We start from the raw sequence: 24,518 nt of genomic DNA on the forward strand, positions 1-24,518 counted from the left end.
CTTGACCTTACAGATGCAAACACTGCCCTCAACTCTTGGAATATTCTCACCAATACTATTGCTGACGAACTCTGCCCCATACAATCACTCTTGATAGACCCAGTCAGAAATAAAAAGCAACCTTGGTATACTAGAGAGCTAAAAGATATGAAATGCAGCCTTAAGAAACTGGAGAGAAAATGGCAAAAAACCCCTACCTCCAATCTACGTGCCACCTTCAAAACTCACCTCCATGCATACAGAGCAGCCATTGATAAAGCAAAAAGAGACTTCTACGCCCTTAGAATTCATCACCTTCAATTGAATCCTCGGGCCCTCTTTGAGTTGGTAAACTCCTTAACTAAGTCCAGTCCCAACTGCTTCCAGGTCACGGACGAACAGAGCAAATGTGACGACATGGCTGCATTCTTTAACACAAAGATCTGCAACATTCTAGCACGTTTCCCTAACAGCCAAGTCTCTGCTGACTGTTATGTACCTACCAATACTACAAGGCTCCCTGCTTTTAATACTGTTTCCGCTATGAAAATTGACGCTATCTTAAAAAAATTGAGGCCCTGCACACATCCGTCTGATACTATACCGACTAAAACCCTACTCACGATCCCTCACATCATCGCCAAACCCATTGCGAATATTATTAACTGCTCCATCACTTTTGGTGTTGTTCCCCAGAAGCTGAAACATGCCATCATTAAACCTATCTTAAAGAAACCTTCACTAAGCCCTTCAGACCTTACCAACTTCTGCCCCATTTCTAATCTCCCATTTATTGCGAAAATCCTTGAAAAGGCTATCAATCGGCAGCTATCCGACTACCTGGACGAACACAACTTGCTCTCACACTCACAATATGGCTTTCGGCGAAGCCATAGTCTGAAACCCTGCTTATTACTATGTCTGACTACATTCTCAAAAGCCTGGACTCAGGCACCCTCATATCCTGATACTCCTGGACATTTCAGCCGCCTTTGACACTGTTAATCATGAAATTATGGTGCATCGCCTTTCAGATATTGGCATTGCAGGTACTGCACTACAATGATTCCAATCTTACTTGCAAGATAGGCAATACAGTGTTCAAATTGGCAACTGCACCTCCAAAACCATTCCACTGCCACAGGGTGTACCCCAAGGTTCCTCCCTTTCCTCCACCCTGTTTAAAATTTACCTTCTCCCTTTATGCAATCTTTTAACCAATCTAGGTCTCCCGTACTTCATCTACACTGATGATGTGCAACTTCTCATACCTGTAAAAGACACTCTTCAAAAAGCTATTGAGACCTTGAATTCCACATTATCAGCAATCAACACACTCCTGACAAGCAACTTTTTGGCACTCAGTGCAGATAAAACAGAACTATTGCACATCTCTCCACAAAACATTCCCCCTCCACTGCAACCTTGCTGCAGCCCTAACTCCGCCCTTGTTTTCAGCCAACAGGTGCGCAGTCTTGGCATCACTATTGACAGCCATCTCTCATTTAAAAAATATATCAATAATACCCTCAGAGCCTGTTATTTCAAACTGCACTCCCTCAAAAAAATCAAACCCTTCTGCATCTCAGTGATTTTTGCACCATCCTGCAAGCATTCATTTTATCCAAAATCGACTATTGCAATGCCCTACTGCTAGGTTTACCCAAAAGTACACTACTCCCTCTACAGCTTCTACAAAACGCTGCTGCACGGATACTAACAAACACTCAAAAAAGCGACCACATCACCCCTGTTCTTAAAAACTTGCATTGGCTACCTGTCGCTGAAAGAATATCCTATAAAACTCTCACCCTGATCCTTAAGGCTCTCCACAACCAAGACATGCACTGGTTCTCCGATCACCTCAGCTTTCACAATTCAAGCAGACCGTTAAGGCAACAACACAGGGCTACCTTCACTACTCCCTCACCCAGACAATCCAAACTTGCTTCCACTAAAGCTCGGGCACTATCTTTAGCTGGGCCTGCCCTTTGGAATAAACTCCTCCCTTATCTACGGCAGGAATCGGCTGCCGGTATTCAAAATGGCGCCGATAGCCGTTTGCCCTTACTATGTCACAGGGGCTACCGTTGCCATTGGTCGGCCCCTGTCACATGGTTGGAGCACAAGATGGCGCCGGCCGTCCATTGCTCCTACCATGTGACAGGGGCTGACCAATGGCACCGGTAGCCCCTGTGACATAGTAAGGGGCAAAGTCTATCAGCGCCATTTTGAATACCGGCAGCCGACAGCACGAGTGCAGGAGATCGCTCCAGGACCCCCGCTGGACCACCAGGGCCTTTTGGCAAGTCTTGGGGGGTCAGGAGGGTGGGGGTTTATTCGTTAGTGATACGTTGTATTCGTGGGGGTTCACCATACGTTTCGTGACCCCCACGAATTCAACAAATACGGCATATACGTTGCGGATTGCCAATATGTTGCAAACGAATACACACCCTTATTGATTATCTCTGGTTATGAGCAAGAAGAATTGGATCTATTCTTTGGTATCCTGCTAGGTATTTGTGACTTGGATTGGCCACCGTTAGAAACAGGTTGCTGAGCTTGACCAAATATGACATTTCTTATGTTCTTATCTATACAAATCTTAGAAATGAAATAATCAGAATAAAAAGAGGATTCTTAATTTTCATTTGTATCATGAACAAGTAAACATTTTGCTTTTATTTACTTTAGTTTTCTTTCAAATCACAAATTCTAAAGATATCCTTTACCTAAATTATGGGGCCTATGTGATAAACACTATATGAACATTAATGCTTTCATGACCACACTAAAAAGAGTGTGCTAAGGAGTAAGGTGTTATTATGCATGTTAAAGGGGTCTGAGAAGACGTTATGGCAAGTATGCTAAAAAAGTGCATCCTGTGTATGCAGTTGAAGGAACATCATATGCAAATTAGGCTTTAACAGGTGTTTGTCTCTTGCAATAAATTGTGGGACTATGTCCAGGCCAGTTTCGGTGTTGCCCACCATGGTGTGATGTCCCGTGGGCAGGGCTTGCATGCCCTCAGAAAAAAAATGGGCCTGTGAATGTGTTGAGAATAACTTACTTTTAATTACACCCCCAGGTTATTCCTTTCCTCTTTAGGCACTAAAAGGGAAAGGGGAAGAGGTAGGATCTCTGTGGCTATAATCTTCAAAGATTCATTTCAGGTTTTACAAACACTGTACAACACATAGAAAGTGTGGAGCTTAAGAAAAAAAAAATAAAATGTTAAATGTTAGTAATTGATATAACTCTGCTAGAATTATCTGTGTTGATTTCAAACAGACTGTTGAGTTCCCCAGCCTGGTGCTAGGGGACTTCAACATTCATTCAGATCACCCATGTGGATCACTTAGGCATTGTTCACTGCCTTATACGCATTGGATTAAATGAAAGTTGTTACTCAGGCAACACGTAGTGCAGGTACACACTGGAACTATTTTCATATTTTGGACGGCGATGTGTTTATTCAAACAATAGATCTGAAAATGTATCCTGTGAGCTGATCAGAAAACAATGTAATTAAGTTTAATATTTTATGCTGGCCATTTCTGATTGATGGAGCTTATGGCCCTCATTTTTTTAAAATTAGAAGAAATGTTTCTCAACTTCTTCCTTCAAGAAGTCAAGAAACTAAGCTTTGGGAATTGTTCAATGGAGCAACTGGTAAACAAACTGGAATCATAATATCTCAGGTTTACAATGAACTGGACCCCTAGTTTATGCCTGCGCTGGGAGAAATAAAGTTTTAAAATTGACTGATTGAGAGATATTGGCTAAAGTCAAAATCAGACAAAAATAAAAGTAGATGTCTATCCCAAATTAAAGAGTATAGGACTGCAATCATAGATTCCAAGTGCTCATTCCATATGTTAAAAATAAAAACTACTACAAGTGGATGTCATTAACTTTTCACAAAAATAAAAAACCAGGACTAACCATTTTTGGTCTCCTTGCTCTCAAAGTTGAAATGTGTGGATTTTCCAAATTACTTTAAGGAAAACATTTTGAAATGTCATCAAGGTGTAATTGGCTCAGTGAAATCTAAAAATCTAGGGGAGCATTTACAGATTGAAGGATTTTATTTCCAAGGATGCTGGCCAGAATATATGACAATAACTGCTGAATAATTAATGGACATCTACTTGTATTTTTGATCCTTTCCCTTTTTACCTAATTAAGGGGGTCATTTATCAAAATGCGCTAAGGCGTTTTCGCATGCGTTAAGGGCTTATCACATGCGAAAAGCCTCATTAACACATATGATAGCACCATATCATATGGTGCGATGCAAATCCGAAAAAGAGAAGGAGTTAGGGGCGGGAGTGGGCTGGGTTTACCAGTTTGCGAAGTCCTATTGCACGGACGTAGCGCCAATTTTAGCTACATCTTTTTCAGTAGCGTTAAGCCATGCGATAGCTTGTGTTACGGGGCGGTAAGGTGTTAGCGCATTTCGCAATGTCTCCTGAAAGGCCTGTTTCAAGCTCAGGGAGCACCAGTCTAGCCATTGGGGGGGGAGGGGGAGAGAGAGAGACGTGAGACATACGAACAGAACAGTGGTCTCTTGTGAAGATTTGATGACCTACGGAGAGAGGAAACTCACCCAAAGATGAGATTGGTGCAGTGTTCTCTCCACCTAGCTTGATGGACTCTCTACCTGGGTAACATCAAGCTAGGTGGAGAGAACATTGCACCAATCTCATCTTTGGGTGAGTTTCTTCTTTCCGAAGGTCATCAAATCTTCACAAGAGACCACTGTTCTGTTCGTACGTCTCACGCTGAATGTCAAAGTGGCCCCTAACCCTCTACACTAATACCTAAACCTCACCTCGAGTTACTAGGTGGGCCTCCCATAGGGATATAAATACCTGTCTATAGAGATGACATTATGGCTCTCTCTCTCTCTCTCCCTCTCACACACACCCCTTTTGCTATCACATGCAATACTTATTGCATTTTGACAAATCCAGGCCTAAGACATCTAGGGAGTTTTAGGGTGATTTCTTCACCACATAATCAATACTTCCTTATCTGAATCCTACTTTCCTGATCCATTGAAACATGCACTGGTTGGAGAGGAGGCATGAGGGAGAGAGGAGAAGGTCTGCTCCTTCTTAGGACGCTGTGCCGGTGAGAGAGATCTGAGTGGGGAGCCTACAGAGGCGGAAGGCTGTGGTCGCCTTGTAGTAACGTCAGCGGTACGTCTCTAAACCCTCTGACTACAAAAGCGGCGGAGGAGTGGCGCAGAACCGAGAGGAGGCGTGAGGGAGAGAGGAGAAGGTCCGCTCCTTCTTAGGACGCTGTGCCGGTGAGAGAGATCTGAGTGGGGAGCCTACGGAGGTGGAAGGCTGTGGTCACCTTGTAGTGACATCAGCTGTATGTCTCTAAACCCTCTGACTACAAAAGCGGCGGAGGAGCGGCGCCCCGCAGCTGCTGGCGCCATGCCTAAGCTGCGCATGCCAAAGGGGCACGCGGCTTGGACCGGCTTAGACCGGTGAAGCCGGGAGCCGGCAAGCCCCTTTACATTAGTTGGTGATTATTTTTTTTTCTTCCATTTTCTTCATTAATGGGGAGAAAAAGGAAGGCATGGATCATGACCTCTTCCCCGACTCAACATTTGAGTACAGGACCTATGAACCACCATGTGGTTAGGATGGTGGTACTGCCAAAAGAGGACAGTTTGGGAGCAGTTTCCTATGCCTCCCTAAGTCCTGGCAAAGGCACAAAGTCTCCCCTATAGCCAGCTGGAACATCGCCTTTGGATTCAGCTGGAAACCCGGTAGGACAGATCCAAGAGGACATCAGCCTGGTCAATCAGGCTGAAGCCCCTCGGACTCATAGTATTATCACTTCTGTAATTGAAGAGTTTAAACTTCCGGGTAATGTGGGTAGTTCTTCTCCTGGAGTTGTTCAGGGGAATTTTACCCTAGAAGATCTAGGGAGAATGATAATGAAGTTGGATGGGAATATTATTAAGATGAATGATTCTTTGTTATCTGTAATTAAGGAAAATAAGATGTCTATTGAAATACAAGAAAAGAAATTAGAGAAATGTGAAAAAGATCTGTTGGTGGTCACTAATAAAATTCAGTTAATTCAAAATTCTGAAAATGCTTTTATTAGGGATAGTTTGACCATCCATAAGGATTTAGATTATATGGAAAATTTAATTAGAGTAAAAAACCTAAGAATTATAAATTTCCCATTAACACGGCTTCTCTCACCCTGGGAATTATTTAAGAAATTTCTAAAGGAAACCTGTTATATGAGGAGGACGAAATCCCTAAACTTTCTAAAATGTATTATTTATCTAAGAAAGCCTCTAGTAATACTAGTGGTCAAGTGGTAAGGGAAGATCCCCCTTCACCGGGTATATCGACTTTCTTAGGAGAGTCGGAAGACCTAATAAATAACAGAGCAACCTTAATAATATCTTGTATTGCAGAACAGGATAAAGAGAAGCTGTTTAAAAAATATTTTGCAGTTAAAGATATATTATTTTGCAGACATCGAGTCCAAATCTTTCCTGATGTGGCTAGATCTACTCAGGCAAGGAGGAGGACTTTTTTGACCTTAAAACCAAGAGTGTTAGCATTAGGTGCTACGTTTTTCCTGAAATTTCCTTGTTTATGTCTATTAAATTACAAAGGAAAGAAATATGTTTTTTTTGATCCATTACAGCTGGAAACTTTCTTTTAGACAAAAGCCAAACTTCACTATCAGAGACAGAGGCCAAGTAGAATTAGAATACTCCTCACTTTTGATAAGTTAACTATTATTGGATTTGTTTACTTATTATGATTATATATCGCCTCCTCCAATTATGGGTTTAGTGAAGGGTAATACTTAGCTTATTCTTTGTATTATTTGATTAATATTATAACTTGTATTACATTATGTCACTAATTTCTTGTTTTTCATGGAGTGTAAAAACTGCTGAAAAAATTCAATAAAATATATTTAAAAAAAAAAACATGCACTGGTTAAACTGTTATTAAAGAAACTTCTTTAGATCCATTTTGTGTCAACAATTATAAACCACATTTGAATCTCACTTTTCTCTCCAAGCTGATTGAGAGGGCTGTATTAGTAAAATTTGCTGATTTTTTCTAAACTAATAATTATCAATTATAATGATTTCAACATGGAAATTGCACTAGTGCCTGTTAGATATTTATTTATTTGTATATATTTTATATTCAGCTCATGCCTTGTTTTTGGTAGCTCAAGGCAAATGACATTCAGGTATAGTATAACTTTGATACTGGCATGTGTGTGCACATGCATGCATGTATGCTGGCTTGTGCTACAGGATGCAGCCATATCATAACATATGCGCATATAGGTATGCTTGGTATAAAATAGACTGTACGCGTGTTCAAGTATGCACAGTTTTATATGGATGCACATAAGTGCTCACAAATGCCACCTCTATCACATAAGTGGGGGGATTTTACTTGACATGTGTGCAGACACAATTACCAGTTTCCCCAGTTCATTCCCAGTTTGCACAGTAAGGAATACGACTTCCTAACCTCACTAGTTAAATAGCTTCCTTTTTACCCTGTTAACAATTACCCTTAAAACCCCTCTGACTAGCTTAGCATTTTTTATTTTGTTACTTAAATGTCTTCCATAACAGCAGTAAATTGACATGGCAGGGGACCCCTGTTAAAGTCCTGGAACGTCCATATTTACGGAATTGGATGCCTTTTAAAATCCATGCGGCGCATGCCAGTCAGAAATACTCGTATATCTCCTGGATTTGGCACATGCTGGGCTTTTAAAATCCATCCCTATGTGTTTCTCTCCCCAGAAAGCTTAAAATCTAAGGAGGGATTCAAATATATATGTATGTGGGGGGTGTTCTTGTGCTTAGTAATAGCACATGTGCATGTAAGTAGCATGGTATTTTATAAATCTCAAGAGTGCATGTTTACTTGCAGCATCATGTGTACAATTTAAAAGGGGTTGTATGGGTGTTCCTGGGTGAGGATCTGAAATAAGGTGCAGATTTTTAAAGGGTTACGTGCATAATATACACATTTAACCCTTTTAAACCCCTCCTGCACGCACCGAGCCTATTTTGCATAGGCTCGGCAATGCGCGCAAGCCCCGGGACATGTGTATGTCCCGGGGCTTGCGCAGGACTGTCCTGGGGAGGGGAAAGTCCAGGGCAGGGCGGGGCCAGAGGCCTCCGAAGGCCTGCTACGCTAGGGGAATCGCGTGCCGGCACTCGGCTGGCACGCACAACCTATGTCTGCCCAGAGGCAGGCACAACTTAAATAATAAAGGTAGGGGGGATTTAGGTAGGGCTGGGGGGCGGGTTAGATAGGGGAAGGGAGGAGAAGGTGGGGGGGGGGGATGAAAGGAAAGTTCCCTCTGAGGCTGCTCCGATTTCGGAGCGGCCTCGGAGGGAACGGGGAAAGCCATCGGGGCTCCCCTAGGGCTCGGTGCGCACAAGGTGCAGTTCTGTGTGATGGATCTCAAAAATGACATTGCTGAACTGGAAAAATACAGAGAAAGGTAACCAAAACAATAAAGGGGATGGAACAATTTCTCTATGACAAAGTTATGACTGTTCAGCTCAGAGAAGAGATTGATATGATAGAGGTCTATTAGATCAGGAATGAAGCTGAAAGGGTAAATGTGAATCAGTTGTTTGTGCTTTTGATAAATACAAGGACTCGGGAACACTCCATGACATTTATAAGTAATACCTTCAAAACAAATTGGAGACATTATTTTTCAATCAATGCACATTTAAACTCTAGAATTCATTGCAGGAGGATGTGGTAAAGGCTGCTAGGGTATTGGGTAAAAGATTTGGACATGTTCTCAGACAAAACGTTCATAAACCATTATTAACCAGGTAGACTTGGGGAAAGCCACTATTTATCCCTGAGTGTTAGTAGCATGGAATCTATTTACTTTTTGGGATCCTGCCAGGTACTTGTGTCCTGAATTAGCCACTGTTGGATCCAGAATACTGGGTTTGATGGATCCTCAGTCTGGCCCAGAATGGTAGTTCTTATGTTCTTATACTCTGATGTGATTGTAGCATCTGATTCAAATGTCTAATAAAAATGCATAACCAGGAAGTCTAAAGCCATAAGATCTCACAAAGTCCAATAATAGACACAGATATAGCGCACATTAAATAACAAAGGGGATAAGATTACCCTTCAAGGAAAGCAGTAAATCATGGGAACACCTTGAATCCTAGACTGCAGACCTGGACCTTGTATGATCCCATGGCCCAAGAGATTAAAGAAAGCTGAAAGATCCATCAACATTAATAATGACTACTTCCCTGCTTTTTTGTGACCTTGGGCAAGTCATTTCACCTTTCATTGCCTCAGGCACAATCCTAAAGCCCAAATTTCACAATGGAGGTAATTTTCACAAGGATTTATAAGCATAAAATTGGCTTTTACACATGAACTTTTATATGTGTAATAACTGAAAATCCACTCAATAAGGCTGAATTATCAAACGGTTTTATGCATGTAAATGAACTTTTGAAAATTGATATGATTTATACTATTTTTACATGCTAACTTCTTTGAAAATTGAATCTAATCTGAGCATATAATTAGGCTACTATTGTACTGTATGGTAGGAATCCCATAGTTCATAAAATATTGCATATTTCTACCTAAAAATATGCACATATGCTTTGATACATGCATATATTTGTAATGCAAAAGCATAAATACTTTCTGTAGCCATTTTAAAAATGTACATAAATATTTTACATACAAACTAAATTGCATTGCAATAATCCAGAATTAAACACAGAGCCAGGAATATTTTAAAGTATGCTCAAATACCATTCTAAAAATTCTTAGTTGCACAAATACTTGGAATCACCATTTTGATGATACCTCCACTAGTTCATCCAAACCTTCATCAGTTCACCTAGACCTTCTAGCACATCACTTTGAATGCACACCAGTTCACCCAGACCTCTCACCCTAAAACTGCAGAAAAAAAGGCAAGTCTAATGTAAAAGTGTTTAGACAAGTTTGGCAATATATGTGTATACTTCTTACAAAATGGCAGCTTGCACACATAGGGCCAGATTTTCGAATCTACGCCCAATTTTATAACATGCGCACGCAGTATTCTAGGTATGGTGTCATCATGGAGTAGTACAGAGATATTATGACATTTTTCATTTTATTCTCCATTACTTTCCTAATAATATTTCCATTCTGTTTTCATTTTTGACTGTCATTACATACTGAGCTGAGATTATCAAAATATTGTCCACAATGACACCCAGATCCTTTTCCAGAGTTTGGTAACTCCCACTAAATAGTGCCTAACATTGTGTAACTATAGATTGCAATACTTTTCTTTTATAAGCATCACTTTTTAGTTTCCACATTAAATTTCATCTGCCATTTGGATGCTCAGTCTCTGTTTAGGTTAAGTTAATGAATTCCTTTCTGCCATCTCAAACTAGATATGTACTAATAAGTAATTGCTTATGGCTGAATTTTAAAAAGGATTTATGCACATGAAAAGCTGTTTTAAGTAGGGATGTGAATCGGGCTTTGGACGATTGAAAATATCGTACGATATTTTCAAAATCATCAGAAATTGGGGGCTCCCCCAAAATGATAGGAAAACCCCATGAAATTGTTCATGGGGGTTCTCTTTTTGTTTTGGGGGAGAGCGAGAAAAACGGCATACAAAAATAACCCCTAAACTCACCCTGACCCTTTAAAACTAATCCCTTAGCTTCCCCCACCCTCCCGACCCCCGCAAAAACTTTTTACAGGTACCTGGTGGTCCAGTGGGGGTCCCGGGAGTGATCTCCTGCTCCCGGGCCGTTGGCTGCCACTAATCAAAATGGCGCCGATGGCCCTTTGCCCTTACCATTTGACAGGGTATCCGTGCCATTGGCCGGCCCCTGTCACATGGAGGGAGCTCTGGATGGCTGGCACCATCTTTAAAAATGGCGCGGGTCATCCAGTGCTCCTACTATGTGACAGGCACGGATACCCTGTCACATGGTAAGGGCAAAGGCCATCAGTGCCATTTTTATTAGTGGCAGCCGACGGACCAAGAGTGGGAGATCGCTCCCAGGACCCCCACTGGACCACCAGGTACCTGTAAAAAGTATTTGGGGGGGGGGTCGGGAGGGTGGGGGAAGCTAAGGGATTAATTTTAAAGGGTTGGGGTGGGTTTTTTGTTTATCGGATCGGGCGCAGCCGATAAACAAAACCGCGATCAGGCCGGACGAAAAAAACAACACGATGTGAATCGGAACCGGAATCAGAATTCTAGGGAGTCAAGTTGGGGCAGAGGTATACTTCTTGCATACACTTCTAATTTTCTAAAGTATGTGCATAAATTTCCATGTACATATTTACATCTGCTGAAGAGTAAGTGTAAATGTTAGGGATGTGCATTCATTTTCAACGAATGTGCAATCCACAATGCATAAGTCCCTGTTCGTTTGATTCGTGGGTTCGCGAAATGCATGGTAAACCCCCACGAATGAAACATATCATATTAGTTTCATTCTTTTGGTTCACAGTGATTTCTTAGCAGCCTTTTGAAATAAGAGAAGACCATGTGGGAGTATCCACAGCAAAAACCAGCCCTTTCCTGTGAGTCATGTGACCTCACAGCCCTGTCATAGAGTGGGTCAGTCAGGTTGGCAAGGAGATAAGAATGCAACCTATCAGAGCTAAGCATTTTTCTAATTCAGCCAGTCGCTGCTCTCTCTCAGTGCTCTGTGATACTGTTCCTGCTGACGCTATACTATTTATACCTTAAGCATGCGGCGTGCATGCACTTTTTTTTTCGGGTGTTGGCTAGGGAGGTTGCTTTACTCAGAGCTAGTCTGAGTGTCTCAAATCTGTATTCAATTGCTATTGCTGCTTGTGCTTGCTACTTTGATAGAATTTTCCATTGAAAAATATATTTGTTTGTTTTTGCTGCTGTGCCAGCCAGGCTATTTTACTCCACTTTTTTTTTTTTTTTAATTTAACTCAGTCTTGTTAAAGACAAGCTGCCAGCAGTGGCATTTTGCTGCTGATCTTACCCCCTGGGGTAAGTTGCAGGCAGGATTTGGGTGGTGTGGGTGGGAGATAGTGTGAGTTGGTATTTTCAAACAAGAAGCAGCACCACTATTGTGCTTGCTCTGGAGGGGTAGGTAGTTCCATCGGGAAAAAACTGAAATGTAAAGATGATGCACTACCACCACCTGTTTCTGCCCTGTTGTTTTGGAGGTGAGGGAAGGGGAGGCTGAGTCACGCAAGACAAAAGGGTGAGACCCAAAAGCAGCAGTGCGACAGCAGACTCTAGTTAGCGCTGAAAATGTAGTGCAGACATTGTTTGCTTCTGATTCCGATGAAGAATCATCTTGGTGGGATTCTCATCATCAGGAATGGAAGAAGTAATAGCTGAAGAAGGTTTAGGATAATTAGTTAGATCTGTCTTAGCCTCTACTTCAGTGCTGCTGGGGAGAGATGAAACTGATGATGATGAGGAGGAAGAGCAGTCAGCGCAGGCAACAGAGTGTGACTGATGCCCCTGGCATTGCTTCTCAGGGTGCACCCACTACTTCAACTCCAGTGCCAGCATCCACCCAGAAGGCTATAGAGAAGGGATTATGAAAGAAATATGTGATCTGGAGCCACTTTAAAGTGACAGAGGACCCGCATTTTCCTCAGTGCAATTATTGTGCCAGGGCAATAAGCAGAGGCAAGCAAATGGGACATCTAACTAATTTTGGCATGATGCATCATATGCAGAAGCAACACCCAACAGCACTGCCATCTGGGGATGGTGGCAGTACCAGTCAGGGAACCCCTTTTTCCAGGCAGCGTAAAGTGGTTAAAAAGGAGCAGTCATTCCATGCCCTCAGCACCTTCTAGCAGTCAGGTGGCAGGTCAGCAGCCCCCTGCCATGTGTCAGAAGCGCAACCCACCATGGAAGAACTGGGGTGGTGTTCGGTAACGCTATCCCAGGGAAGGAGGCAGGCAGCCTCAAAGGTTGTAACCAGGAGCATTGGGGAAATGATTGCCCTTGATGACCAGCCCTTGCAGTTAGTGGAGAAGTGGGTTTCAAGCATTTGCTGAAGGTCTTAGTTCCAAATTACAAAGTCCCCTCAGAACCACATTTAGCAGAAAGGTCATCCCCAGCCTGTTCAACCAGTGTCGCAGTCACATCCAAGCACTGCTAGCTAAGGCAGAGAGGAGTGTGCATTTCACCTGCGATATCTAGACCACCAAGAATGCTGCACACTCTTACCTCTCCCTGACAGCACACTGGTGGGGACCTGGCTGAGGCAGGGGCAGCTCTTTAGTGAACAAGTATCAGGGTGGAGGTGGGCTTTATTGCACACCTACCTGACGGACGAGGCCCATGCCTCAGCCAATATTCTAACATGCATCAGACAAATGCTGGAGGGCTGGCAGCTACACCAGCGAGACAGGAATCTTCAGGCAGGGTTCTTTGTCACAGACAATGGTGCAAACATGGTAAAGGCAATATCTGACGGGCACTTTCAGAACATCCGATGTTTTGCACACACTCTGCACCTGGTAGTAAAGTCAGCTCTGGGGTTGGAGCACAATCACCAAGAGAATGAATACCTGCATACATTAATACACAAGTGCAGGAACATAGCAGCACACTTCCACAGAAGTGTGAAGGCGGGGCAAGATCTCCGACAAAAGCAGACTGATTTGGAGATGCCTGACAAGTGTCTCATTCAAGACATTGGCACCCGTGGAATTCCACCTATATGATGCTGCAGAGGTTAGTGGAGCAGCAGACACCCCTTCATGAACTTTCTGCGGCAATGGACATAGGTGTGAAGAATCCCCTAGGGCATCATGATTGGTTAGTCATGAGTCAGCTGGTAAAAATACTGCAGCCCTTCAAGGATGCCACGGAGGAGCTGAGTTCCAGAAGTGCCACCTTGGCTGACAACATCCCTTTAGTTCATTTTCTGGAGGAAAATTTGGAGGGCTTTAAACAGAAAGAGGGAATGACAGCAGAAGTGCGGCATTGTCTGGACTTTTTGCAGAAGCAGGTGCAAGAGAGATTAAGACCTTCAACAAAAGACCACACAAACATGCTGGCCACAGTCTGTGATCCCTGTGTGAAAAGCAAACTCGCCCTACAGTCCGATTTTCTCACATTTGTGAAGGACCTGCTGTTAGTAAAAGTCTGTGAACAGGAGCGCCATAGGCAGAGACAGATTAGGCATGAAGCAGAGGAAACAGCGGGCAATTCAGAGAGTAGTGCAAGCCCAAACAGGAGCAGTACTCTGTCAGCGACAGCTAGTACTTCCACTCCACTTCAGTATGCCAAAGCCATGTTGCCCTTAAAAAAGGATCTATTCTGGAATGGGCTAGAGCGAAAGCAGCTAGCAAGAAGGATTCTCAACCCACCCAAGAAAAGGAGACACCGGCACAAATATCAGTGACACGATATCTTACAGAGCCCATAGCAGACATGCAGACAGATCAGTTGGCATATTGAGCACACAAGTCCTCTGTCTGGCCACACCAAGACAAAGTGGCTCAGCAATATCTGTCATGTCCACCAACCAGTGTGCCCAGTGAACATGTATTTTCAATGACAGGGCATTTCATGATCCCTCACCACTCAAGGCTGGCACCAGAGTTGATGGAAATGCTAGTGTTTTTGACAATAAACATGCCTTTGCTTTGGTTTCCAGATTTTCCCTGTGAATGGCAAGATTAATAAAAGCAATTTGAATCCTTACAGCAGCTCCAATTGCCTCATATGCTCCAGATAATATCAGCACATGTACCTGACCTCAACTGCTGTGCCTGTCTGTCCATTGTTCAGCCCTTATGTCACTACAAGGGCCTGACCTCAAATGCTGTGCCTGCCCATCCAGCCCTTACATCACTACAAGGGCCTGACCCCAAACGCTATGCCTATATGTCCAGCCCTTATGTCACTACAAGGGCCTGACCTCAAACACTGTGCCTGCTCATCCAACCCTTATGTCACTACAAGGGCCTGACCCCAAACACTGTGCCTGTCTGTCCAGCCCTTACATCCTTACAAGGGCGTGACCTCAACTGTCCAGCTTGGAGCTTAGATATTTCATATGCTCAATAGTTTTCATGACCTTCATAATATGGGCCATTTCCCCTAAATCTTTCTTAGGTGCCAACATTAATGTTTCTAGTACTTTAGAAACCTGGTGGCAGTTGTACTCTACTTCATCCTCTGTGTTCCCAAAGTTTACAGAGGCACTGTAGGGTACAAAGTCAACATAAGTTGATATTGTAGATGTACTTATTTCTGAGAGCTCTTCAAGTTCCTTTGTCATCAGCAGAAGTGCATAAGCAGTTAATAGCTTCTGGGTATTCACTAGACGCCAACAGAACTACCACACTTTTGGTGCAAACCCATTCCAGGGAGCCCTTTCCTGCGCAAAGGAAAGGGAACTCTCCCCATGTGTAGCCAGCCTATCTCTTAGTGCCCGCCTACCCATGTTGAATCAGAACCACTGTTCACATGGAAACCTCCTCCATGTTGACTCGCCACACTTTGAAGGCTTGTGCTCCATTCTAGGGGCCAACCCATTCTAGGGAGCCCTTTCCTGCACAAAGGAAAGGGAATTTTCCCCGGGTGCAGCCAGCCTCTCTTTAGTGCCCGCCGACCCATGTTGAACCAGAACCACTGTTCATATGGAAACCTCCCCCAAGTTGACTCACTACACTTTGAAGGCTTGTGCTCCAATCTAGGGGCCAAATCATTCTAGGGAGCCCTTTCCTCTGCAAAGGAAAGGGAACACTGCCTGGGTTTAGCCAGCCTATCTCCTAGTGCCCGCCGACCCATATTGAACCAGAACTGCTGTTCACATGGAAACCTCCTCCACGTCGATTTGCTGCACTTTGAAAGCTCATGCTCCACTCTAGGGGCCAACTCATTCTAGGGAGCCCTTTCCTGCACTAAGGAAAGGGAATTCTTCCCGGGTGTAGCCTATCTCTTAACACCCGCTGACCCATGTTGAACCGCTGTTCACATGGAAACCTCCTCCGCCTCGGCCTTCAAAATTCTCGTTTGTATATCTGCTATATCCACCAGATTTTAAAAGCCAGCGAGAGCTCACTAGAAGCCAACAGAACCACCACACTCTAGGGTGAATCCATTCTAGGGAGCCCTTTCCTGCACAAAGGAAAGGAAACTCTCCCTGGGGCCAGCCTGTCTTGCCCCTATCAAAACCACAGGGACCTGACTATCTCAGCTCTGCCAGCCTGTCTTGCCCCTATCAGCTTTCTGCCACTCTGCCTTGCTGCCATACACCAGAAGACTCACTTAACTCCTTGTGGTGTTCTTGCCACTATCATGGTTGCTCAGTGTGTTGGTGCTAGTCCCCCTTCATTGTGCTATAGGATGTCAATGCCACTTGTCTTGCCACTTTGCCTGTCGTGCTGCCTTCGAGGGTTCATGCATCTGTTATCGGTGCTCTCTTTTGAAGCTGTGGTGTGTTTTTTACACTCTAGCTGCTGCTTTGTACCTCTTTGCCACTCTAGCTGCTGCTTTGTACCCCTTTGCCACTTTACAGTGCTTTAGGCTATTCATGCCACTTTGGTGCCACTTTGCCACAGTCTAAGTACCTTGGAGCTCTTTTCTCATTCTGATGATTGCTTCCCAGAAGTTTCATCAGAATTGATAAGAAAACTCCAATTCTGCAGCCAAAAATAGGATGCAAATACTTCCCCCATTGACTTTAATGGGAAAATGAAAAACGAATGAAACTAATAAACGGATTGGTTTTTCCCCCTATTAAACTAATGAAACAAATTTCGGTCCTGGCGAAACAAAAAACAAAATTAAATTATGTTTTTCCTTCTGCACATCCCTAGTAAATGTGTGTACATATGCCACCCTGTATTCCACATATATATGTTAATTTTCAAAGCGGAGTTATGCTTAAGTCTTTCTGGAAATTCAGGGTAAAGACTATGAGTACTTTGTACATACAAACTTTAGCCCTGCATTATGAGGGTGCTGAAAATACCCTCTTAACTTGTCTAAAACAGAAGTTCTTTGAATTGATAAACCAACATTTTCATTGTGTAGATCTATACCTCAGCTTGCATGGAATAATTTAATTTTGTCATATTCAAAGCAAAAACTCTTGGTATTTATCTTGTAAAGGAACCTAGTAAACACTGAATACAAATAGCAAGTAAGAGAATAATCTTTAGTCTTTTATTATGTTATTTCATAATAGGAACAGTGAAACTTACCAAATAATGTAGAGGAAACTCCAGCTCAGAGCTCTTGACAGTTACAGTTAAATATGTCACCTCTCCAAAACTTGGGTTAATTTGTATAACATTTTCTAACTTGATAATATTTTAATTTTATTTCATATATGCTAATAATACTACATTCTTTTAAGTCATATGATTCCTTGTAAATCAAATTCAGAAGTCAGATTCAAAACTCAATGTTGACCTTTAACATCTGATTAACCTTTTACATACTTAGGGTAAGCATTTTAACAGGTTTTTGTATGTATTTATTTATTTATTTATTTATTTATTTATTTGATTTGTGCTCCACTTTGACTATTTCTGCAAGTCTTAATGCAATATCACTGTGCTTTGATTATGCTATTTTCTATTTCTTTACTGCCACCAAACTAGTCTGGCTTAATTTAAAAAAAAGCTTCTCAAAACACCCTTATAATCTGGACTCTCATTTTAATTTGGATAAACATATTGTAGAAATCAGTAAAATAAAAATCCTTGAACAGCCTTTTTTTGTGGGGGCCCCAGCCATTTATCCTGATCATTCATAAAAGAAGGTCTCCTTTTAAATATCTTCCCAGGGGAAAATGATTAACCAGTGTGCTCTCCTATTCTTATTGCTCTCCCCTTTCCAAAGTGAAAAGAAAATTTTCACAGGATACTAGCAAGAGAAGAGAGAGAAATGGCGATGATAGAAGAGACACACTTAAGTACTTTTTTTTAACATAACACAATTATAATTCCAATCAATAGACTGTAGACATTCAGAAGTTTGAAGCTGACCTGCAGTCTGATCTTGAAAATCTTGTTTTTCAGCAGACCATTTTGTATTTATTTCAGAAAATAGGGCAATATAAAAATGTAAAAAAAAACAAAACAATTTATTTAAATGCTTAAAATAAAATTATTCAAATAATAAATACAGAAAAATAAAAATGCAAATAGATAATAAGTATAGTTTGATGACTTGTTTAGTGATGTGATGAATACCTTCAATCAAGGAAGCATTTCAACAGGAAAATATACAAAACATAGTGTAGAAAATACCATTCACATTTTCTGGTGTCAATGATAGCTTTTACTGCTTTATAAATCTTGTGCCAAATGGTAGGGTTTTTTTTTTTTTTAAATACTTAATGTCATGTGATTAAGGAATAAATATCAGAATCTCATTATTTTCAATTCATAGTTCCTAAACTTACAGCTGGTGCTAGATGGGGTTTGGTATAGAGTATGACTCAACTTGAACAATGTTGAGAAATTTATGAATCAATTGCTTCAGATGTTTTTGGCAAAGTGAAGAAGTGAATGTCCACATATTCACACTTATATTTACAATATTAAAAGATGTGTGCCTCATATACTTTGAATACTTTGAGTCTGTTAATATTCCCAAATATGCAAAACAATGAAAGAAATCTGAATTAAAAATAAAACCAAATCAATCTGAAACAAAGGCAAAAAATGTATGGATCTGATTCTGCATTTCATAGGAACAAATATCAAATGGTCCATCTATCTGTCCAATTACTCTGGTCCACACAGGTAAACATATATCTCAACTGCTTATAGAATAACTGTTTATCCATATCAGTTTATATCAGAATTAATATAAGAGAATGATCTGTCAACAGTATCATATTTTGTCAGATAAGCATTTATTACATTTTCTAATTTAAATTGATATTGTTGATAGGTGGATTTGTGGGTTAGTAATAACATTTGCTTTTCAATTGAAATTTTTGTCACAATTAGATCATAAAAATGGTTTCCCACTGTATCTTTCCTGGTGATTTGTGAGATTTGCTTTATTAAAAAAGATTTCCACATATTCATTAGCTAAACACATCATTTGTTGATTTTCTGGTGTTTCCTTAGTTCTCCCTTCTTCTGAAATCTTTCCCATATTAAGAACATGTAAATGGTCTCTCCTGTGCATGATTTCTATTGTGACTGCATTTCTTCCTTTTAACAGAGGGTTTTGCTATAGTCTATGTAGGTATACTGTTTGTTTTGGTATCAGATCTTTGCTGTGATTTCAGAGTTACAGGATCCCTTAGTCTTCTCCTGCGTGAGTGATATTTCTTGCATTTTTCTTATAGGCAGAAGAATTATCAGCTACATTTTCTGCTGAAATGTTTCCTTCTTTTCTGAGGTGCATTTGAGCCAGTAATTTTTCTTCCAATCAGAACAGGAAGAAGCATCCTCTATCTTTCTGGCAACATCTTATTCCCTTTCAGATTCTCACTAAGCTCCCAATGATATGTCTCTATATTAATGATTTTGGAATCATCTTTTTCTGAAGATCGGATTATGGCATGGGATAAAAACAGTGGATCCCTAGTGACTAAAGGATGGAGATGAAGGAAAGGGGTAATCCATGTTAATTGGGGTAACCTGCATGGAGAAGAGGTTACTATTCTGAGAACAATTATATAAAATAAAAATTAAAACTTACTGGGCAGACAGGAAGGACCACTTTGGTCTTTTCCTGCCATCATTTACTGTGTTACTGTGTGTTAGAATCAGAAAAGATATGGGGTGGGGGAAGAAGCTTGCATTTTTACATTTTTTTAAATACTTTATTTTGGGAACAAAACTTCCCAGAATAAACGAGGGAAAAGCAGGGAGGGCGAACTAGGCCAGAATCTTAGAAGTATACAACAATAAAATAAGGTAGAAAATTAGAAAAAACAGGGGCAAGAAGAAAAACTTGCATTTTTTTCAATTTTAAACAATTTGTGGGGGGCACAGAACACCCCTCTATAAACAAGAAAGAAAAAGAGTGGAAGAACTAGGCTGAGATCCAAACATCAAACAAAAGGAAGGCATAAACTCCCCTAAGATGTAGTGTCTGGAGCAGGGCAGGTAGGCATTATTGACAGGAAAAGCCCCAGGTGGAAAATATATTGTATGGAAACAAGGCAGAGTGGCAGCCAAACCCCCAAGTTTGTAAATCTGGAGTGTAGCCACTAGGAAGTATGGAAGTAAGTCACCCAAGAAGGTATATCTGGGGCATGGCATGTAGTCATAGTAGCAGCAAGACCTCCTAGGTGACATATCAGTGGCATAGCAGTAGGTATTGTAACAGTAAAATCCCTAAGTTGACATATCTGGTGCATGTCAGCTAGATATAGTAGCAGCAAGACCTCGAAAATGGTATATCAGGGGCATGACAGGAGACATAGTAGAAGCAAGACACCCAAGCTAAAGCATTAAGGGCATGGCAAGTAAGCATATTGACAGCAAGAACCCCAAGGTGTACATCTTGGGCATGGCAGTAGGTATAGTAGTAGCACACATCCAAGGTTTTACATTTCGGGAATGGCAGGAAGGCATAGTGGCAGCAATTCCCCCAGGTTGGTATATCTTGAGAATAGCATATAGGCAAAATAGTAGCAAGACCCCCACGTTGGTACATCTGGGGCTTGGCAGATAGGCATAGTAGCAGCAATACCCCTAAGGTGGTACATCTATGGCATAGAAGGTAGGCAAAATGTCAGCAAAGCCTCCAAGATGGTATATCTGGGGCATGGCAGATAAATATAGTAGCAGCAATACCATAAAGTTGTATATCTGAAGCAAGATAGGTGGCCATATGGCAGCAGTGCCACCAAAGTGGTATATCTGGAGCATGGCAGGTAGGCATAGAAGCAGCTTGACCCCTAAGATGATAAATGTGGGACATGGAAGGTAGGCATGTGGTGGCAAGACCCCCATGATGGTATATCTGGGGCATTGCAGGTAGGCAAGGCAGCAGTAAGACCCCCAAGGTGGTATATCTTCTGCATGGCAGGTAGGCAGAGCTGCAGCAAGACCTCCAAGGTGCATTTAGCTTTCTTGCCTCCTGCATGGAAGTCCTGGAAAGCCCAGCAATAGCAGATTGATTTTTAACAACAGTAACTTTTGCATCAAGTCTGGCACCAGCTTGGAATGATGACAGCTCACAATAACACCTGTGTAATCTCCCTATGGAAACAATACATCGCTTGTGATTGTATGAAGAAAAAGGTATGACCATCATATGATTTCAGTGATGCTGACCTCACATTTATTTAGTGTGTATAACACTTAATGGTGGGCCATCCAGATAGTAAAATCATAGGTCTTCTTTACAAATATCAATCTTTTTGTCAAGATTTTTAAATTGCAGATAAAATAGTTTTTTTTAGGCAATCTCAATGTGAGCCCAATACTGCCACAGTGTTTTGAAATGCAGCTTAATGTTTAGTTTGAGCTGCTGGTTGAGAGACTGTCAGCATCATCTGTTATAACAGAGATGTGTGGTGAGGCTCACCAGCCTCTTAAGATCTGCAATATTTATCCATGACCTTTTCAATTCCTATACTATTCTTATTTTCAGCACCTCTTCCAAGAGGGCGTTCCAGGCATCCATCACCTCCACTATGAAGAAATATTTTCTGATGTTGGAGTTTCATATTGTGACCCCCTAGTTCTACCTTTTCCTTTCCAATGCAAAAGGTCTAAAGTTTATGCACCATTAATGCCTTTCAGGTATCTGAATGTCTGGTCGTATCTCCCCTGTATCTCCTCTCCTCCAATGTATGCATATTTAGATCTCCGCCCAGAGACTGCCCCTGGACCGCCCCTTTTTGCAAGCCCCAGGACTTACATGCGTGCTGGAGCTTTTGAAAATGGGCCTGGTGTGCATAAGTCCTGTTACACGCGTAATGTTTTGAAAATCTGGCACTTATTTTTTAAATACAATTGTGTTTGGTTTGTTATTTTTCTTAATATGTTTTTATTTATCCATTATTTTATATGCTTTATTCATCCATTATTTTATATGCTTAGTTTACTCTGCAATCCACTTAGCACAGGAACACTATGCCACGGGACAGTGACCTAGAGTTAGGGATCACCCCCGCAGATGCAGGACAGTCCCGCAGGACCAGACTGGAGCTGGTCTTCTGCCTAACCAGCCCCCTCTCTCGCAGGCTGAATCCTTGGTTTCTGGGAGATAGTAGGACTTGCCTTCTTTAGAACATCATGGTGCCAGTACGGAGTGGGAGCTGTGTATAGGTTGGGAGCTGGAATCAGGCACAGGCTGAAAGCTAAAGGCAAGCACAGGCTGGAAGCTGGATCCAGGCACAGAATGGGGGATTGGATACAGAACACAGACAGAGGGGTGGATACAGAGAACAGCTTGGAGAAGAGACGGCTGAGGGGGGAAATAATAAAGGGCTATATAATCATAAGTGGAGTAGAAAAGGTAAATGCTAATCAGTTGTTTACTTTTTCATAAAATACAAGGTCTTGGAGACACCCAATAAAATTAATAAGTAGCACATTTAAAACACCGCTGCATCTCAAAAAAGATATAGTTGCGATGGAGAAGGTACAGAGAAGGGCAACCAAAATGATAAAGGGGATGGAACAGCTTCCCTATGATGATAGGCTGAAGAGATTAGGGCTGTTCAGCTTGGAGAAGAGACGGCTGAGGGGGGATATGATAGAGGTCTTTAAGATCATGAGAGGTCTTGAACGAGTAGATGTGACTCGGTTATTTTCACTTTCGAATAATAGGACTAGGGGGCATTCCATGAAGTTAGCAAGTAGCACATTTAAGACTAATCGGAGAAAATTCTTTTTCACTCAATGCACAATAAAGCTCTGGAATTTGTTGCCAGAGGATGTGGTTAGTGCAGTTAGTGTAGCTGGGTTCAAAAAAGGTTTGGATAAGTTCTTGGAGGAGAAGTCCATTAATGGCTATTAATCAATTTTACTTAGGGAATAGCCACTGCTATTAATTGCATCAGTAGCATGGGATCTTCTTGGTGTTTGGGTAATTGCCAGGTTCTTGTGGCCTGGTTTTGGCCTCTGTTGGAAACAGGATGCTGGGCTTGATGAACCCTTGGTCTGACCCAGCATGGCAATTTCTTATGTTCTTATGTTCTTAAAATATGTTTTCATTTGGTGCACAATTAAGGTTTGGAATTCATTACTTGTAGATATGGTAAAGGCAGTTAGTGTAACTGATTTTATGAAAAGTTTGGACAAGTTCTTAGAGAAAAGCCATAAACTGTTATTAGTCAGGTTGTCTTGGCGAAAGCCTCTGCTTATTCCTGGTTGAAAGCAGTATGGGATCTATCTACTATTAGGAATTCTGCCAGTTTCTTGTAACCTGAATTAGAAACAGGATACTGGGCTTGATGGATCTTTGGTCTGACCCAGTACGGCAATTCTTATGCAGAGCATGCATAGCTGGGACTCACTCTGTGCAGCACACTCATTGCATGCAGCACTTTCTCCTCAGCATCCTCTGTCTTATCTCTAGTCTGAAAGGAAAGACTATGCGCTGATCACTGGATGTAATTCAATCTAAGTGTTGGAAGCAGCAGTGGAGAAGTTCTAGCAGCCATATGCGGCCAAGGCAAACAACTCATCTGGCAGCTTACACACCACTGATTTCTCTCTTCTCCTGCACTTGTGTATAAAGGGAGCTGCTCCACTATGATGGGTTCATGGATGTCTCCAGCCCCCCCCCCCTCCCTTTGTTTCAAAATTTGTAAGAGAATAATGGGGGATTTCAATGCTTCCTTAACTCTTCTTTTGGCCATATGAGCCTTCTCCATGGCCATACTAGCTGTTTCCTGGAGTCTGGAGTACCACACATACTTTCTGTTAATGTAGGTGGGAAAAGATTGGGAAACACTGCTTCAGGACATAGAACAAATATCAAAGCACTATCACACAACCAGTGTCAGTTATTACACCTACGACATTAAACATTTTAAAAAGACAAAGTAGCTTAAGCTTTCTAAAAGTCACATGATAAAAATAAATGCTTTAAAAAAAAATCTTTATTTGCTCATTTCTCTTTCCCTCTCCCAGCTGTTCAGCCCTAATCTGTAGTAATCTCTTGCCCTTCCTATAGAAGTTTATGTCCCTGAGGCTTTCTTTCCCCAAGGGTTCAGAAGAAAAAAAAATTGCCGGGCTGCCTTCCGAAACAAACCTAACCCCTGTTAGAAGGAGTACTATGTGAAAAGGTCACCATTGAGTATTACCATGATAACAGTTACATAAATTTAATTTAGGATATTTTCACAAATAATGTTAGAACATACCATAAAAACTTGGCATATATTTACAATGGGATATAGTAACGGCAAAACTGTAAGATATTTGGCCTAATTTAACACATCTGGGTCTATAGACCCGAAAGGCCCATTTTGTGTCTATGAATATTTTTTTATTGAATTAGGCTCTAGATATCCTAGAAGTTTAGTTATACCA

Source organism: Rhinatrema bivittatum, chromosome 3 (genome assembly GCF_901001135.1).
Source record: "Rhinatrema bivittatum chromosome 3, aRhiBiv1.1, whole genome shotgun sequence".
Taxonomy (NCBI): Eukaryota; Metazoa; Chordata; class Amphibia; order Gymnophiona; family Rhinatrematidae; genus Rhinatrema; species Rhinatrema bivittatum.